This window comes from Palaemon carinicauda, chromosome 37 (genome assembly GCF_036898095.1).
Source record: "Palaemon carinicauda isolate YSFRI2023 chromosome 37, ASM3689809v2, whole genome shotgun sequence".
Lineage (NCBI taxonomy): Eukaryota > Metazoa > Arthropoda > Malacostraca > Decapoda > Palaemonidae > Palaemon > Palaemon carinicauda.
The window spans coordinates 45,731,502-45,746,348 of NC_090761.1; the positions used below are offsets into that span (position 1 = coordinate 45,731,502).

At 33.6% G+C, this 14,847-nt stretch overlaps 1 long non-coding RNA gene across 1 annotated transcript in view; it reads left to right on the forward strand.

Moving 5' to 3' along the window:
• The window catches only part of LOC137629079 (uncharacterized), an 859,983-nt gene that overhangs the window by 417,622 nt on the left and 427,514 nt on the right, over nt 1-14,847 (forward strand). The window contains exon 2 of the long non-coding RNA XR_011041440.1: nt 5,538-5,585. This is a non-coding gene — a long non-coding RNA (uncharacterized lncRNA). The remainder of the gene's footprint in view (nt 1-5,537; nt 5,586-14,847) is intronic.

Here is a 14,847-nt window from a genome sequence, read left to right on the forward strand (position 1 = left end):
CTACATTTTCTTTTCTTTCTCTTCCATCTACTCTCTTCCAACTCTGCCCCTCCGTTTGAGATTCTTCTAACCTTGAAAGTGTAAGTTTTTATTTTGTCTCTCATCCTTTGATAAGCCTTTTGAATCACATTTCTATGAAATTATGCAGATTTTCTTCCTTAAATGTAAGTTTATTTTTCTGTTCAGATTTCAAATATTGAATCAGTTGAAAGAGAACAATTCTTCATATAAAACAATGAGAGTGGCTTGTTGCTATTTTGAAATTACCTAGGAATGACAACTGACTTAAACTATCTAATAATGCGCACCTTGGAGGCATAGACAATTATTTATCGTAAAACACTTTAAAATATTATATTGAATCCTAATTGTCCTTGATAGAATTGAGTCCTTGATGGAATTGAGGCGCCCCTAATATCTCTCTCTCTCTCTCTCTCTCTCTCTCTCTCTCTCTCTCTCTCTCTCTCTCTCTCTCTCTCTCTCTCTCTTAAACTTTTCGGGTGAGTAGTCTTGACATGCTGTAAGGGCTCTTGAATTAGAGAATTGGAATTGGTACTTCCCCTGCAGCATGTCGGCTTGCATTTAATTACTACTCTCCTCACATATGGCAATATGAACGAGCACGAGACCACCAAACCTTCAAAAGGATTATGATTGCAAGGTATCTTTGAGCTTAGAATTGCAGGGTTGTGGATTTTAAGCGTAGGTTGTTACGTTATATAAGATTCCTCTTATCTTGTTTTTTCCTTAACCATGATTCCCTTTCTAGGATATTTTTTGCCTAATCGTCTCCCAGCGTTATAAAATTTTTTACCCTTACCAGTTAGTAACTGATTTACTTTTTGAGTAAATATTGTATTTTTATTTTATATATAAGAGAATAAAGGAAAGTTTTCAAAGTATTTGCTTTATAGCATGTACATTCATTCGTATGCGTGACGGTTTTTCTTTTTTATGAAACCAAATGGATCACTTTTAGGAAGAATTGATATTCATCACGGCCGTGAGATAGAGAATTTCAACGATTGTTTTGATATTAGAATGGACAGTCAGTCTGTCAGTCAAACAAGCATCGAAATGACAGCATGCCAGTGCGCCATTCAGCACATTGTAAACATGATCGAATGCTTTCAGCATTTCGAGAGGTGCCAGGACATACGCTTTTTGTCCTTTGCATAGAAATGCTTGAATGTTTGTGTGTATGTCTTATCTTGATGACTCCATTGGTATGTGGTCGTTGTGTGCTGTTCGTCGGAAAACCTACCTGCGTTTCTCTTTTATCTTTTTTACCGAGGGGATTTTATTTGTTTATTTGCTCAAGGAATGCTCTGTTTGATGCATAAGTAATTAATTATGACTAATATATTTTATCAAAATATAATTTTCGGTGGAGGAAAATTTAATTGATTTAACTCATCCTACTTCCAGTCTTTTTCCTCCTCATTATCCTATTGGTTTGATAATTGGGCATTAAACATTGTATGTTGCTTTTGCATAAATCTCGAATGTGTTGTCTTCATTGCACGCACGATTCTGCGATGCGTTCCTTATTCTAAGTTTATTTAGTGCTTATAATTATGTTGTACACAAAGCACGGAGAGAATGTTAATAATTTCATTAACTTTCTCTTCATTTGTCCTTTTCAATCGGTTGGTAGGTATATTTTTTCTGCCTTTCTTTAAATGATTAATGAAAACTTTCTCTTTCGCTGCGAATATGCGTTGATTTTATAATTATTTTTTTTATAACCAAATTAATATGCATTGTAAATTTGCAATCATTTCTAATTATAGTCCTAAGATACCCAATATATATATATATATATATATATATATATATATATATATATATATATATATACACACACGTGTGTGTGTTTGTTTGTGTATCATCATCATCATCACCACCCGTTGCTAGTCCACTGCAGGACAAAGGCCTCAGGCATGGTTTCTCCCCACGAATTTGTTTATGGTTTTTTTATACCAGTCTATACCAGCAAATTTTCCTCTTATAGTAGTCTCTCTCTCTCTCTCTCTCTAGTTGACCTCAGCGATGAAATAAGCATCTAGATGTTAGTCAACCATTCTGGGTCTTAGCAAAGGTGGAGAGAAGGGGGAAGTGAAAAAAAGACCGGGCGTAAGGGCTTATAGCTGCCCCCCCCCCAAAAAAAAAAAAAAAAAAAAAAAGTATGGCGTTAAAACGGAAGAGCCTTCATAAAGCAATCCTCACCCTACTGGTGTGAAACAATTCCCTTTATATGATGTTTTCTATGTATATTTTCCTAACACTGCAAGGTCCCTTGCTTTCAACTTGAAAATTCCAGGTCTATGAAGAATAGGCTTAATTTTACTGGTATGGTAAGGATTGAAAGTATGTATGCATTGTTTATAGGAAAAGATAAAGATGTGGCATGGCAGTGCCTTTAAACACTTATGCTTGAATTAAGATATAGGAATGTATAGAGGTTGGAAAACTTATGTGGTCGATGTTTAAAAAAAGAAAAAAAAAAACGATTGATCCTCGGATCGTAGGAATGTTCCTAATCTTCCTTTGGGAAAATAGAATCTTCAAAGGAAATATTTTACTAGGCGTTGGAGTCACTTGTACTGTAAAAGTTGTTTATAATAACTTCCCTGAACGTCTTTACGCCCGTATATATTATAATGAGACAGGCAAACAAGCCGGAATAATAACAATATTATTATTATTATTATTATTATTATTATTATTATTATTATTATTATTATTATTACAAGTTAGGATATAACCCTAGTTGGAAAAGCACGATGCTATAAGCCCAAGGAATCCAACAGGGAAGAATAGCTCAGTGAAGAAAGGAAACAAGGAAATGAATAAACTACAAGAGAAGAATAAACAATTAAATAGAATATTTTAAAGAAAAGTAGCAACATTAAGTTAGAACCTTCACATACAAACGTTAAAAACGTAGAAAAAGAAAATAAGAAAAGAAATAAGATAGAACAGCATGCCCTAGTGTACCCTCGAGCATTAAAGAGTGCAGTCTGTGATTGTTAAATATTGCCAAAACAATTAGCCTAAATACTGTGATTTGTTTAAATGTTATTTCTCGAAAAGCAGTACTCAGTAGGGATCTAGTGCCATCGGCACGATTACGCCCAGAGCTTATAGGCAGTCATTATTTGTTCCTCTATTTTACCTCTTATTATTATTATTATTATTATTATTATTATTATTATTATTATTATTATTATTATTATTATTATTATTATTATTAATATTTGCTAAGCTACAACCCTAGTTGGAAAAAACAGGATTCTATAAGCCTTCTTTCTTCCATCTTGCTCTCCATTCTCTTGAATTTTACTTTATGGAATTACTGCAGAGTTTTCTCGCAATTGAACTTTAAATGGCCTTACTAAAGCACTGACGCTGGGCCGAATGACCCACTTTCCAAAAAGCAATTCAAACGACAGGAAGCTGCCATTTTGTTCAATTATGCAGCAATGGCAATATGCGCAAACTTGTTTATAAAATCTAATCAACTGCCCATGGCATTTACTTTTAAAAATCCCTAAAGCCTTCTTGGTTGTCTTAGTAGCGGAAAGAAAGCGAGACCAAAAGCTGAACCACAAACGAAAACTCCCTGGCGGAGTTGATTAAAACGAAGAGGGAAAACAAGTGAAAAATGGGTTTGGAAAATATGTTTTGATGTATGAGAAAATATGTGGGAGTGGGGTTAATGGGTGGAAGTCCATTGGGTTCGTATAGCAAATGTCACCGCAATGCTACTTTACCCTGTCCTCTTTCGACGCTTTGAACGAAGTGATGTTATCCGATATCATCTTCCAATTATCATTTAGCCCATAATTTATATCCAGGTGAAGTTCAAAATAGCCCGAAGCTCATCAACAAAGGATGAAAACAATTTGTCTTAACTGTACGGCAAAATTTTGTTCGTTCTGTTTTCTGCCTTTTTTTTTCATCTTCCTAATTGAGCTAAATTGAACTAAAAGGTTTTTTTTCCTCCGTCGCCATGTCCCTTCTATTTATTACAAATCGTCACATTGATGTAATTATGACAGATTCCTTAAACGCGATATTGGCAAAAGCTATCTCTCTCTCTCTCTCTCTCTCTCTCTCTCTCTCTCTCTCTCTCTCTCTCTCTCTCTCTCTCTCTCTCTCTCTCTCTCTCTCTCTCTTTTGTTCGGAGGGCAACCACCATGAAGGAGTCCAAATATCATTATAAAATTGGATGTCACGTCGGTCCTGTTTGTCATATTATGTTGCCGGTCTAGAGACGTACAGAAAACGAAGATCCCATCCATCTTTGGACTCTACCGGTGTGTTTGCAAAGAACAAGCTATTTATCAAAGCTGTGTATTCCTTTTCCCGTCACAATTATTGTCGTCAAAGCAACCTGTAATTTGAAAAATTGGAACTTCTTAACGACCCCTTTTCGCCTTTCTCGATGCCGACTTTTCCCGAATTTTGAGACTCGTGAGGTCGACAGTCATCGGAGATCGTTTAAGCTTTTTCATAGGGACAGAAAGACGAATGTCATTTAGCACTGACTGACTGTAATACGAAAAAGAAAACGGGAGGTAAACGTTGATATCAAACAATGGTGGAAGTGTTAGGAACCCCCCACCCCCACCCCCCACCCCACCTTCCGAGGATTTTTTTTTTTTTTTAAGTGTCAGGAGAACGAACCCTATGAGTAATTGACTGATTCGTAGTTTAATTTGTTTTCTTATTAGTTGATATCTAGCAAGTATTACAAAAGCAAAGGTCATCGGCCCCAGAATAGGGAGAATATTCCAAATCTAAGAAGTGAAGGGATCTTTACAGTATCAAATATGTGGTAAACTTTTCCCATCAACCTAAAAAGTATGAAAATTATAGCCTTTGAACTCGCATATGAATAAATGCATTGGTATCAACAAGATTTGTATATCCAAGGGTGACCTCCAAGGAAAATGGTTTTGAACGTTCACTAGTTTTAAATTTTAATTTTTAGTTGGTTTTATGAAGATAATCTTAGGCTGTATGACAATTTGTTTTTCGATGTATCAAAGAAGTAATGAACTCATTGAAAGTTATTATTATTGTTTAAGACTTTGTTACTTTACAAAACTTTTTTTTTTCTCTTCCTCTCAATCTCACATACTGTATAAAATGATGAAATATTTAACGGTAGCTGGATTGATTCTTCTCTGCTACTTTTTCGAAGATTTATATCTTACTTTGTCTTCTGATGACGACGCGCACACACAGTAAGTGCAGTGTACTCTTAGGTAAATGCGTGCTTTCATCCGTCCGAGTGGCATATATATCTGCATGCAATGTAGCCATTTGGGCGACAGTTACCCGCAAGCAACATTTCTTGCGTTTGTCTTATTTTTTAAGCTTCTGCACTACTTATATTCCGTTGCTGTTATTTTATTTTTTATCCATATGCTTTAGGACTGCACTTTAGGAAGATCCAAAGCTTTCTTTAAAATGTGGTTTTGTGCTTTAATTGTTTATATATATATAGATTCTCTTCCTTTTTACAGGAAATCCGGTAGCGAAGATCTGGCGAGCCAGGCTGCTGCTAATGCACGGTGAGCATTATTTTTATTTTGCTTTTTAACGCGTTTTATTTTGAGTTTTTTTTTTTCGGCCTTTCTGCAGTTTTAGGGAAGTTCATGGGTGGTTATTTTCATCTGCTAAAATTTCTACTACCGCCATTATCACTATGACATTTGCTAGTACTTTCAATACTTGCTACTGCTTATGCAATTACTATCAATACTCACCACTACTTACACAACTACTATTAATACTTGTTAAACATCTTGCTCAATATTTAGGCTTCAAAACATATGTTACCATTAGGAAATTAACAAATTCCGCGACCGCTGTTAGTACCACCACAAAATTAACTGTTAGCTTATATTAATTATTCTTGTTACTCTATTTAATAAAACGACGCCTTCTTCACATAATCAGAAATTAATCATTCCATAATGCCGTTGGATATTCAGTTAACACTAAATTATGGAAATATAACTTTCATCGGATGTTTTAAATCTAGTCTTCATTGGGAACTTTTTTTCGATGAATTGGGTTGTAACAGTCTTATCATTTAATATCATCATTTACATCAGTTCTAACTCAAGTAGAAGTACCAGAACTTGTTCTTGAAATGACTTTACTTTTTTATCTGGAGTTCCACCGTAATTTGTAATTTGTTGGTAGAAGAATAGAAACGTCTCATGACTCGGATCAGCTTGATTCAAAGGTGGCAGGAGTGGATCTTAGTTTTGCTGTCTGTGTTTGTTTTATCTTTATTACATTGAAGGTTGTTCTTCATGGTTTATGTTTATGCAATTTCAGATTTAAGAAAAGAATAAATTTGAAGTCTAATGTGTATATAGTATTTATATTTAGTAATTTATCATGACTTTTTCTTCATCTTCAACCTGTTTTGTTACGATTTTGCAATTGGAATAGGTAAATTTTTATGGTAATATGATCGTTTTTATGAGGTTTTACAATTTAATCTCTCTTTTTTACATTATATATACCTGTTTAATGTATGCTAAATCTAGAATACTGATTTCATATTACTTTTGTTTTTCAAAATAACTAAATAGAAGAAAGCTTCCGAAATCAGTCAGTATGACCTAACTTTTATTTCAGATTTTTCCCTTCGTAAAGTTGGTGAACTCACATTACGATATGTTCTTTTTCAATTCTTATTTTGAAGAGTTCATAGATGAACTGAATCAATTCTTAATCTACAATATGACCCTCGTCCGATATTTTACCTCATACTGCCTCTGAATTCATGAATTAGCTATCGCTATTTATCTTCAGACCTTGATGGCTTTGTTAATAATTTTGTTCCTCTTTGTTACTTGATTTATGTAATAGCCATCCCTTCTTTCCAGTTGCAATAATGATAATTTTCTCTGGATCCAAATATTTAAACTCCCCTTTCCTGTATAAATCAAATTTTAAGCCTTTTTGCAGCATTGCGTTGCATAGAAATCAAGACAGTATCATTAGATTTCGAATAAATTTGCATGAGGTTTTAAGAATAATGGGATAGCTTATCTAATTTAGATAAACTTATTATGTACTTCAGACTCGTTCATTTACCTTTTAAGGTCTTGTTGCTTGTTTCCTGAGTATGGTAAAAATAATGTAATTTTTTTTTACCCCTTAGGATATTTTAGTCTCAAGTGATATTCACATTAGCAGAACTTATAGGTTATCTGATTAAATTTGCTATAGTTGATTAAAGTTATTAAGACGTGGATATATCTACACAATCGTTAGGATATTTTCGGCCTATATTTAGATGCCAGGATGTTCTAGAATGGCCGATATTTAATGGCATTGTTGTTCAAAATTACTGAATATTATTTACAAACATATTGCAAATTTTTATAGATATCTGAATTGAAGTGAATTGACTGAACTTTGCTCTTGAGTATGAAGTTTTGACTTGCCAGTTATTTGATCTAATGCCTTTTTTTTCTAGTTTTATTCATAACAAATAGAAGTATTGGCGGTTTATATATAATTTATTGTGATGTAGGATACAATCCGAACTCAATGATAAATCTTTACTCTAGGAGAAAAATAGGATTTCCATACACAGAAAATCAACTGTCCTCCCGTTACCTGGTGTGTGATTTTGTGTGATTAATTCATGATGATGTGACATCCAAATATCAATGTTGATAGTCGTGATGTTTTTAATTTTCATTTGGTTTTTTGTTTGTTATTTCTTTACTTGAGATTTATACAAATTCAAATGTAGAAGGTATATTCATATATTCAAGTTTTGGTCCCAATATTCGAAATTACATTTAATTCAATTATGATATTACAGTACTAGTGGCCTTACAATAAAAAAACCAGTGAAGCGAAATATTCAACTACTGCAAATTTATAATTATGTTTAGACTTTATAAATCCCCTCTCACTCGTAGTAGCATTTGATTGACTAAATGGTTCAGTGAAAAGATAATATTTTGCTGTATGGTGATTGAAATTGTAAATTGATATAGCGCAAGTATGTGAAGAAGAATTTTATCTTATGAAAAAAAGATCAATTATTGTTACATGATACCACTATTGATCGAAACTATCCTGTTTTAAAGCTAAACGCCATTAAGTCCCAGTTGTTTATTAAGTTTATATCTAGAAAAAAGAAAAAAACTCGTCATTCTTATCCTTTATATTACAAGCCTTTTAGCTGGTACCTAATATGAATACCTAGATTTTGTTTGTCACATGAGTTGCTTCATTATTCGTGAAATTCAATCTGCTTTTATATTACAGAACTTCGTAAAGAGGAAGAGGGATAACAACTGTATAATCTGTGTACGTGCATCAAATGGGATGTTTTCCAATTTCACTAATGTAGGATTTTCTGAACTAAGTTCTCCTTACTGCTCTCATGACCCTGATAATTGCGTCTCGTGTTGAATCAGTCAATCAGTTTTTGTTATCGTGCGTTGCCCATACGCTAATTCACCCCCCAACCATTCTTCTCTATTTTTGTCTTTTAGATATGGCTGCATACAAGCCACAAGACTAGACGCGTTTGCATATTAATCATTGTCATTGTGCCTCGTTGTCTCCTGATAACACGCCTGGTTTCGTCCTTGGAGGGCCAAGGTGAAGCACCTGGGGAAGAGATTCTAGGAATGGTGGTCATTTATTTTTCGGTTGTGGCGGTTTTGTCTTGTCGCTTTGGACCTGGCTTTTCTTGTTGTTTTTATTTCGTACAGAACATCTGGCCGGCATGCTTTTGCAGTTATTTGATATCTTTTTTTGTTTTTGTTTTACTGTAGCCATTTCCAAACAATGTTTTTTTTTTTTTTTTTTTCATTTGGCCAGCTTTTTGTTTCTTCTTATCTTGATATAAACCTCCAACATATTTTTTTTTGTTCATATATCATCTATAATACTTTTTTCATATTATTTTACCATTTATGATAGCCACATTCTTTGTATATTGATTCCACTTTTGAACCATGATATTTTTTCCCTTTCCCCTTTTCTACCCATCATCATCATCATCATCGGCAAAAACGCCGAAAATCTAGGAAGGCATGTCACGTAGCCTCCTTATGGGCTGCAACGTCTCAACTTTCCTCATTTCTCACCAGCTCTTCCTAAGTTTTGCACCGCCGTTCGATATTTCTATGCTGGGGTAAAATATCCCTATTCCTACTCCCCCCCCCCTCTCTATCTTCTTCTTCTTCTTCTTCTTCTTCTTCTTCTTCTTCTTCTTCTTCTTCGCTGTGATGGAGAGAAACAAAAGAGAAAAATGAAGGACGTTCCACATTTCTTTCGCATTTCTTCTTCAGTGTTTGGCCTTAACATGAAGTGATATCTTTCAGCTTTGGGTCTCTACCTCCAATTCTTTTTTTCTGTTTTTATTTTACCTGTCATACCTTGGTTGGTTGCCTTTATCTCTCTCTCTCTCTCTCTCTCTCTCTCTCTCTCTCTCTCTCTCTCTCTTTCTCTCTCTACATATATAATGTATATATATATATATATATATATATATATATATATATATATATATATATATATATATATATATATATTACGTTTTTGTGTTTTTTGTATATATAAATATATAATATAATATTATATATATATATTATATATATGTATATTGTTGTTGTGTTTTTTGTATATATAAATATAGTAGCGTCAACGTGTTTCTGACAGGAATCTTAATCGTTAGATTAGCCAAAGGACAACGCCATTAACAATTGCCCTCAATGAATATATGATTATATGTATTTGTATAGTGTATATATTACATGTGCGTATATATAATATATATATATATATATATGTGTGTGTGTGTGCGTTATTATATATATAAATATATATATATATAATATTGGTTGTGAATGTTGATACCGTTTTTGTAAAAATATTTCCCTAGATTATTAGAGAGAGAAATCTCTGTAGAAGTTATTGGGAATCACGTTCCAGCCTCTGATATTTTATCCGGTCATCTTTTTTTTTATGATTAGGATTTTATCCAGAGAGAGAGAGAGAGAGAGAGAGAGAAGAGAGAGAGAGAGAGAGAGAGAGAGAGAGAGAGGAGAGAGAGAGAGAGATCCTGGAATGGAAATTGTTTTTGTTTCAATAATTTTTTTTATTCAGAAATCTGCCTGTGAAAAAAAAAAATACGGTAACCATTTGTTGTATTATTTAGAAATAATTTCCAAATTTAGCAGAACGTTTTATGATTTACAGTACGCTGTGTTTTAAAAAAAAAGCTTATTTATATACGGATTGAAAACAAGATATTTGAAGTGGATTGAGGTAAGTTGTCCTGGATACCTACTCCTGTAGTTATAAAAAATATACGCATATTTATACTCGACGGTGTGTTATTTTCTGAACGGTATTTATGTTTGTTTACGTCTAGATTCTCTACTCTTTATGCATTCAACTAAATATATTAGTGATATACAGCTGCTATAATTATTGCTTCTTTTGGAAGAACATCTAAAACTGATATTTAGGGTGAAACGAACATTTGTTCGATGCATAATTTAAACTTTATTTCTCGTCAAATTAACTCCAATGCTTAATTAACCATGAATTTTATAATGATATTCTTTAAGGTTTAAAGATTACTCATGAATGGCAGAGGCAAGAGACAGTGACAATGTCCTGATCTGCGCCTAAACCCTATATAAGCTCTCCCCCCCCCCCACATCCTAACCTCACAAGGATAGTGAGGTTGCAGACACTACAAGAAACTATCGAGCTTGAGCAGATCTCGAATCCCACTTCAGCAAATCATCAGGGCTGGGACGTTTCTAATAGGCTATCTCGACCCATACGACTTAAAAAATTACTTAAGCTTGGCAACGCTCCCAGTATGAACTATTATCGTTGTATGTATTTAGTTATGTTACGACTCTGTACCTTCCTTTTTCGTAGACCTGAATGCAATTTTATTACTATACTTGCTGTAGTGATGTTATATGTGTATTTCAGTCACTGGTTTTCCACATGGGTTAAACAAATGTTCTAGAGTAAATAGTGATAGGAGAACGTACTTTCAAAATAATTTCTGGGAATGCACATTCAAAGCAGTGATTGAATTTAGATCTTGGAGTGCAGTTTGTTTATAATAATTAGAACCAATGGGTCTTTATATTTTTCGGATACTTTTTTTATTGATGTTTTCGTATTTATTTTATAAATATTTTATTATTATTATTATTATTATTATTATTATTTATTATTATCATTATTATCATTACTTGCTAAGCTATAAACCTAGTTAGAAAAGCAGGATGCTATAAGCCCAGAGACCCCAAGAGGAAAAATAGCTCAAAGAGCAAAGGAAACAACGAAAAAATAAAATATTTTGAGAACAGTAACAACACTAAGATAAATATATCCCATATAAACTACAAAAACTTTAAGAAAACAAGAGGAAGAGAAATTGGATAGAATAGTGTGCCCAAGGTGTACCTTCAAGTAAGAGATCACTAACCCAAGACATTGGAAGACCATGGTACAGAGGATATGGCACTACCCAAGACTAGAGAACAATGGTTTGATTTTGTAGTGTCCTCCTAAAAGAACTGTTTATCATAGCTAAAGAGTCTCTCCTACCCTTATCACTAGGAAAGTAGCCACTGATCAATTACAGTGCGGTAGTTAACCCCTCTGATGAAAAAGAATTGTTAGGTAATTCAGTATTGTCAGGTGTATGAAGACAAAGGAGAATCTGTAAAGAATATGCCAGACTATTCGGTATATGTGTAGGTAAAGGGAAAGTGAACCGTAACCAGAAAGAAGGATCCAATGTAGTACTGTCTGGCCAGTCAAAGGACCCCAAAACTCTCTAGCGGTAGTATCTCAACGGGTGGCTGGTTCCCCGGCCAACCTACTACTAAATTCTTGGAGGTAATGATGACTTTTTATTTTAGTCAATGTAAAACATTCTATCTATTACTCAGCACAAATTATAAGTATTTGAACATGTACAGTGTATACTCATATATTAATCTATGCATGAAATTAGCATGATACGGTGTAGTTAAGTAAAATAAAATATTGAGTAGCCCAAATTAATTGTTGTTGCTCACTGTCAGCCTAACACTCATACGCACATGCACACACATACACACACACACTCACACACACATATATATATATATATATATGTGTGTGTGTGTGTGTGGTGTGTGTACATATATATATGCATATATATATATGTATGTGTTTGTGTTTTGGTGTATATATTTACATACATATATGCAACAACGTAATACAAAACTGATTTGGTATAAGAAATTTTTCAAAAGAGAGAGAAAAATGTTACGAAAATAGCAAATCCACGTAATCTATATCAGCGAGCATAAACAGTTCACAGAGAATTGCGGGCAGAAAAACGGCTCGTAAATGCTTTCATGATCATACTTTTACGTACAATATCAATTAAGGTGGTTATAACCAAGCTCTTTCTTTTAAAAATCTCTTTCCTAAGGTCTTCATTCATTCTTTACTCGGGGATAATCGGAACCTGTATGATACCCAGAGCGATTCCGGGTGAAACAGACCGGGTTACCGGTTGCCGGGGTCGGTTTAATGAATATTTTCCAGATTGTAAAATTCAAGTAACTGTACTAAATGAGAGTTTGCAGGAACCTGTTGTAGCAGTGAGCTGACACCATGTTTAAGTTTATTTTATTAAGGTGACCCCGATGCCTGACCACTTCCTCGCCGTAGGGGGGACCAAGTTAAGGAGATTTAGCTTTGTTAGAGATTTAGCCTTCTATTGCATGGACAGATGAGATGCTTATTTATCTCTCTCTCTCTCTCTCTCTCTCTCTCTTCTCTCTCTACACGTTCACAAGCACACATACCTGCGCATATATATATATATATATATATAGAATATATATTTATATATATATACATATATGTATATGTATGTATATATATATATATATATATTGTATATATATATATATATATATATATTTGTGTGTGTGCTCGCACACCTGCGCCACGTTGGTGCGTGTGTACGTACGTGTAGTATATGCCGTTCTGGTTTACACTTACTTTTGATTCTTTTCCAATATTTTATATTTGCAGTGGTGTCCTTCAGTGCAGTTTACTACCTTTAACATCCTTTTTATTAGTGTTCCTCGTCAGACTCTTTTTTTTTTTTTTCTATTTTCAGCCCCCGCTAATGTACGAGTCGTTTTTAACCTTCAGTAATATATTTTATTTCATATATAAAGTATGAAAATTTAAGACTGGACATAAGGGAATCGTTATAAAGCTAACTATCCCATCGTTTCCTCGTGTCTGTTGTTCATATTTTCTGTGGTAATATTTTCTATGTTTGCATTCACTACCGGTAGATTCTATAAAATAAATCGTAGGAAAAGTTCACCAGCATTACATAAAGTTAGTTAGTTAGGTAGTTATTATTATTATTATTATTATTATTATTATTATTATTATTAGGGGAAATAATTTATTCCTGTTGAAAATAGAATATGAATTTGTACATTTCCACGTTATAGTTAATCTCTCTCTCTCTCTCTCTCTCTCCTCTCTCGTCTCTCTCTCTCTCTCTCTCTTGACATTCCAGCCACGTGCGGTGCCCCTGCAGAGCAAAGAGCCCATTACCTACCTTGGCGAGTCTCATCTTCTGCAATTGCTTTGATGCACCTAGAGAGAGAGGAGAGAGAGAGAGAGAGAGAGAGAGAGAGAGAGATTTTAGAAAATATTATTCCTCGTGAATTTAATTGAGGATGAATTTGAAATTCTTTTGTAGGCACTGATTCGAAGCTAAATTTTAAAAGAACCATAAATAGGATCTGTATTTTGTATGTAAGACTTTCAAAATTCTCTCTCTCTCTCTCTCTCTCTCTCTCTCTCTCTCTCTGCTACATCTTTAAAGTGAACTTATAAATGTAACATTAAACAAGGTTACTTTTTCCCTCTTAATTTTCTGTTTACATGAGGACCATGCCGCGGGTGTCGTCCCTCAAGGAGAGAGGCCACTGGAAAGTTAATCAGGAGGCTCCCTTGGGTCTCATGATATTCTCTCATGTATTAAGCCGAAGGTCAAATTGACACTGCTCTCTCTCTCTCTCTCTCTCTCTCTCTCTCTCTCTCTGCAGATCTTATGAAAGGCTATATAAAATATCTTCTCTGAAATGACTTTTGTTAATTTCCAGACCATAAATTTTAAGAAAAATATTTTTTTTTTCATTGAAATTGAAGGAAATTTTAAGTAATTGAAATGGATAATGGTTAAAAATATTAATTTATTAAGATATTTTTGGATTCTTTTTTTTCTTCTTTTACGGCTTACCTCTGAATGATAGATATTCAAATATTCATAGTGGCTAGGTTTTTTTTTTTAAAGAGTTAGATGACAGTAATTCGGTTTCAAGATGGAGAAAGGTATAAATTTTAGAAATGAATGATTCATAGAAAGTTATTAAAAAACTCGATGGACAGATATTTGTTTTTACGTTATTGACGCGAACAGAAGGTATTGAATTATGGTAAATTTACGAATCATATAACTTATTGGTTAAATTAGGGATTTGAAAAATGACGCTATTTGAGTATTATTGACATTGTAGAATTAAAGAAATATTTATCAGCTCTAAGACAGAAGTTAATGGTACGGGATGAGACGTCATAACACGCATGCTGGAAAAAAAAAAAAAACTTTAATTTAAGTGTTGAGAAGTTGATGTGAATTTGAGAAAATTTTGCATTCTGTTTGATAGTTTAAAAAAAAATTCCCATTGTTGTTCTTTTTATTGTGAGAATCTAATGTATATT